This window comes from Fukomys damarensis, unplaced genomic scaffold (genome assembly GCF_012274545.1).
Source record: "Fukomys damarensis isolate Sample0158 unplaced genomic scaffold, DMR_v1.0_HiC HiC_scaffold_16, whole genome shotgun sequence".
Lineage (NCBI taxonomy): Eukaryota > Metazoa > Chordata > Mammalia > Rodentia > Bathyergidae > Fukomys > Fukomys damarensis.
This window is the reverse complement of record NW_022900928.1, coordinates 120,695,733-120,701,637: the sequence shown is the minus strand read 5'-3', so window position 1 is coordinate 120,701,637 and position 5,905 is coordinate 120,695,733. Positions and strand designations below refer to the sequence as shown.

The following is a 5,905-nucleotide window of genomic DNA, read 5'->3' as shown; positions in this document are numbered from 1 at the left end:
AACCTTGTCATGTGCAAATAATGGAGCCTTGTCAGGGCCAAACTTTTCTGGAAATTCATACCTTCTAATAATAATTAAAAGGAAAGAAAAAAGAAAACCAGAGACAAATAAGAAATATATTGAATTGGATTCAAAGCATGTTTGTGGCTTTGAATCAGTGGCAATAAAGCATTTTCCATCAAAAAATGTTTAAACATGGCAGTGTAACTAAAACCCATGTTCAGCTTGAATTTTAGATTTTTCAAATAGTGAAACCATGACTTCAATTTTTAAGCCTAAGGAAGAAAGAAAACATTTCATTCTCAGTGAAGCATTATATTAATAGTCTGGATGAGGAACAATGAGAAAGAGCTGGGCAGGAGGATGATCTTTTGCTCAGTAGAGGGCTTTAAAATAGGCCAAAAAAGGATTCTCAGCGAGAGGATTTTAATTATTTGAAAGAAGCAAAATTTATATGAACAAATACAGATACTTTGATTAGTCACAAAGCATACCTGTCTGAGTTTTGATTTCCTGTTTTTTTTCCAGAATTTATCCCAATGTGCACCCTAATAAATATTTTTTTATTATATTGATAATAATATGTTAATAATAATTTATGGTATATAATAGTTAAATATCTGAAAAGCAATAATCAGATTTTTATTGATTTGTGTTTTTCTTCATTTTATAGTCCTAGTAAATTAATAAGAATATTTCAGCTAATTGTTCATGGGTCTATTTAGAAGGTTTCATTTGCTTTGAAGTCCTCATGGAATACACTTCCTGTTCTTACCTTTTATTTCCCCAATAATATGTAGCTTCTATTCATAGTAGTAACTGTCAGTCCTGGCTGTGCAGTAGAAAATTTTAGGGAACTTTTGAGTACTGAACCTGGCCTTGCCCCAGACCGGCTGAAACTGAAACTCTGAGGGGTGTTTTCTGGACAACTGTATTCCTCAAGGGATTCTTGTGTAGAGAGAGGATGATACCGCCTCTCCACCCACTACTTTATGGGGTTAGATCAAAATGTACTTGTGTAAAATATTACCAAGCTTCCAAAATTTTACAATCACTGACATGGTCAGAATGACACCCATTTTCTGATCCTTGTAGGGGACAGAGGTAGGATAGGGAACAGAGTTTCGGAGTCCTGCATTTAAATCTAGACTCTGAAATTTACTTTATATATAATCATGATCTTTCCCATAAGAAGGAACCAAATAATAACTTTTGGAGAAGACTGTCATAGGAAGATTAAGCAAGATAGAAATGCCGGGAGTACTAAATACAGGTTCCCAACTACATCTCTAAATAGGATTGTCAGAAAGGCATCTACACAACGTAGTTGATAAAGGATGATACCTGACTTATTTGTTGAAGTGACCTTTCGTGGCAAATACAGCAGTAAAACAGCTTTGTGACCATAAGGAAGCATTATCAATTAGGGGAAAAGAAAATTACATCTGAGCCCTACCCATTAGTACAAAGGAAATGGAGAGTCATCAAGGTTTCCTGGAACACCTAGTGGATTGGAAGATGCTTCCAACTTCAAGAACTGCAGAGGTGAATACACAAGCACTTCTCGCTTCACTCTCAAGTCTTCCTCTTTGCTACTATTGGGACCCAGTGGTGTGTTCTAGTAGCAGTTTCCCAGGTCAAACACCACTAGATATCCAGAAATATTGCTTCGTTTCCGTTCTCCACCACCTAGTTTTCTCCTCCACTGTCTCATTTTTATATTCTGTCTCAATCTTGACCATTCCCATCTTGCCCTACATGTAACAACTGTGTAACGCAAATTATAAAGTTGTCCTTGGTTTTACAATGATAAATGAAAAACAAGAAAATTCTTCAACCAAAAAAAATGTATGCAAGGAATTTTATGTTGTTGTCTTTTTCTAATAAAACAGTGACAGCAAAATAACCTAATGGAATATAAATGTAAGATACAAAGGAGCATACCTCTAGTAGAGAAAGGGAATTATTTCACAGAAGCAGTATTTTTACCATTCCCTCACCATCTGATGTCAATATTGTCAGCTATTTATCTAAAAATTATAGTATACTTGTGCATATACCCAAGATATCCTATGTAAAATAAAGGAAAGGGGAAGGGAGGACTTGAAAGAATAAAGAAAACTACACTATAGTACTCATTGAACCAAACTGCTGTTTTGTAATTCAGAATGTATTCATGGTCTATAAAAACAGTTTTGGAGTAAAGTTGTTTCAGGTCCCTTTTTACTAAATACCCCCATGTGCTGCTGGAACTCTGCAATTGTATCTTCCTCCTCTGTTTCCAACTGTGGAGGGAAGTCTGTTTTGTTGATTGGCTGTCCATCAAATCAAAATCTGATTTGCCGCATTGACAAACCCTACTGTTCACAATAGGCTTTCATTAGTTTACTAAGTGCTTAATCTTAAATCGTCCTACCCCACTATCTTCAAGTTAATATGAAAATTATCCTCAATCTTGACTTCTTCTTTGGACCTTTCATTGGGTACCATGATAGCCCAAGTCTCTTTAGCTGGTGCTTCAGGAAAGAGTTGCCAGGTACACACGGAACCAGCACACCATCATTTTTTAGTACATTGAACAACAAGGTTTTTCTGCTCCTGCAAAATTAAATAAAATAATCTATTATCCATCCAGTTCATTAGCTCACTTTCTAGCTTTATTTGTGTCTTATTTCCTCCTTTTTTCCTTATAAATATACTTCTGGACTGTGAAATTTTTACCTGTGATACCTATATTAAAGTATTTAGTAATAAAACCAGACTGGCAGCACTAAAATTGAGTTTTACTAGGGAGTCATCAAAAGGAACCTTTAAAATGTTGGGCCTACTCATTTTGAGCTAACTTGCAATCTGCATTTTACTTTTCATCCTAGCCTTATGCATAGCTCTGGATATAGATAAGCAGTAGCTGATCAGCATTAGTCCTAAAAGTTACTATAAGTGAAGGATATGTTTTAAAATAATGATGATATGTCTTCAAACTGGATATAAATTATTTAAAAGTATTCAAGTTTAAGCTAAATCTAGCAGGATCTTTTGGAGGCGGGAAAGGGAGGCAAAATTATCCACTTTCCTAAAATTCACTTGATTTTGTTTTGTTTTTATTAATACATGTTTAAAGTACATAATGATTGCATTAATCATAGGAGGTCAGTACATGTACATAACACATCTTACTTCTTTTTGCATCCTTTCTGATCCCCTCCTTTCCCTGCCTCCCTCCCTCATCTCTTGGTACCCTTCCTATTTCCCAAAGAGCTATTTTTTTAAAAAAGATAAATCTTAAAATTTTATTGAATCTTCTAAAATTTAGATCTCAGTTTCTTACATAGATGACATGCTGTCCTCTGAAAATTGCCCCAAGCGTCCCTCAGAGATGTCTTTCATTCCCCTTTCTTCCACCTGCCATCATGAGACCGCACTGATCTACTCAGACTGTCACACGTGTACTTCTGCGTGTTCCGCTCTCCTCACACTGCTTAGTCTCCACTGTTTTTGAAATCACAACCTTTTCAAGCTCCTGCACCTTTGCTACATATTAGTCCCTATCAGAGTCAGTGGAAAAGCCCCTCAGCCACTTCCAAGGAAAAAGGAAACCCGAACAGGGAAGAGAGGCACATGTAATGCACAAGACTGGTTTAATTTGTGAATGTTTTTACCTTTTATCTGGGGAAAAATTCAAGAGGCATATTTGGGACATGGAGACGTGTTTTCCTTTCAAATGCCTAAACTTAAAAAAAAAACAAAACATGACATGGATGTGGGTAACAAGCACTGCCTCCATATGAGGCTCCAACCAGGTAGAATTGTCACCTGGGCAATTTAGAAATTATGATCGGAACAGCTAAATAATCAGATAGATCTGCAAACCTCTCAGTGAACCTGAGCCAATGCTTAGATGCATTTTCAGTAAACCTGGGCTGAGTTTGGAGAATTTCAAAGTAATTTTATGCTTACAGATGGAAACCCAGCTCAACTCAGCAGTTTAAATGAACCTGAAACTCAAGGGCCATCTCCAGGGGTCTGAACCCAAGCAAACCAAAACAAAGTAATGATTCCCAGAAAACACTGAAAGTCCCGGGTGCATTGTCTTGGCAGAAGCTGAGCACAGATTTGTTTTATATTATTCAAAAGTGATAAGTGGGAAAGTTAAGAAACATTCCCAAAATAATTTCTGTGGAAGGTCTGTATTATTCAGGAGCAATGAAGGGATGTTCAGGCATTGCTTCATAAACATAAGCAAATTTTTCAGAAAACAATGGGCAATATTCAAACTACTATAATTATATGCATGTTAACACGCTTAGACTAAAATGGCTCTTCCTAAACTATTACACGGATAGGGCAATGGGCCTTGATACCAAAAGTTTTCTATAACCTTGGTTTCCGAAAGAGTATCTGGACTGAGTTATTCTGGCCATAGTCCTTGACATTTGGATTTGAACCCTATTTCAAGTGTTCTGGCTGACCACCAGGTTCCACGTGGTGTCAGGTCAATGCCTTCCATGCTTGATATAGCTGGACAGCCTCACATTGAGAACACCTGGGATTCAGGCAACTAGAAAAGAATTCCTTGGCTTCTGAAAGATGATACTGGCTTCTCTCTGAGGACTTTAATAAATAACGATGCCAGTAGTTCAGAAGAGAGGTCTGTGTATGTGTATTTATCTTTTGGTAATGTTTTCTGTGGCATCAGGGAACTGTAGTTTGGAAAGTAATTTTTATAGTTGGACCGGCTTTTGGTTTCTAACAAAAGCCAATTCTTTATACTGATAGAGCTGGTTTGAAAAAATTTTAAAGACAAAAGCATCTCAATTTGTTTATATAAGGGTGAGAAGAAAAATAATGACTGGTATGTACTGAAAACCAAACATTTTCATATGGCATATATTTCCTAGATATTTCTGTGGGAATTACATGAGAAAAAATGAGTTCTTACTACATATTAGGGGCTTCCTAATTGTTAAATTTCCTTGTTGGATCTATTATCATCACCATTGTTTCTCCTGTCATTTCTCATTTATCACAGCTCACTGTCATTAACAGTGATCCCCTCATCTGCCTTCACAGAAAACAGAGACGGAGGCCAAGATTCCCATGTCTCTCTTCCCTACCCTTCACTTCCTGCAGCATCAGTTCTATCCCATCACCTGGGTGTTCATAGGAATTGTCATCCTCTTCCTAGAAATTTTTCTATTAAAATTCTTCAGGTATCCTCTAATCTACATCCATCAATCTCTTCTTTAGAGAAAATGACTGCTAGCTTTCAAATATTATATGGAATATCAGATAAGCGGGCCATTTACTATATTTATACGAAGTCTATACTTTTCACAAGGGATGTTAAACTGTGCTGCATATTAGAAACACTGGGAAATGATGACCAAAACAAAACAAAAACCCTAAATCTTGGGCTGTAATTAGATCAATGAAATCAGAGTCTCTGAGGCAAAAAACACTAGGATTACTTTTTTAAGGCTTTTCTAGTCTCTAACTCCCATGATTCCAAAATGTATATAGTATTGAAAACCACTGCACTGGGACAGGGATTTAACTCAGTGGTACGAAAAAAAAAAAAAAGAAAGAAAGAAAGAAAACCAACCATTGCATTGCATTGCCTAGTTCAACATGCTTCTGTCTGCTTACAGATGAATAGAAATTCCTGAGAATTTAGTACAGATTCTCTCATTAAAAGTATGTCTTATCACAGGATATTTTCCTGCAGTAGGTTTTCTAGAAAGGAGACAATGCTGATGTTTTAGACATCACATATTCTATGTCAAGTTCCTGCAGCAGTGCGATTTGGTAGGCTATGAAATCTATCAAGTCTCTATCCCAGCGTGAGTAGACTGAGTGTAGCCTTTTCTGATAATCAGTGGTCCCTAGATTATGCTTTCTGAACCCT

At 36.5% G+C, this 5,905-nt stretch overlaps 1 pseudogene; it reads right to left on the bottom strand.

The window, feature by feature from the left end:
- Positions 1–2,174: 2,174 nt before the first annotated feature.
- On the bottom strand, positions 2,175–2,490 carry LOC117286279 (annotated as a pseudogene).
- Between the last annotated feature and the right edge of the window lie 3,415 nt (positions 2,491–5,905).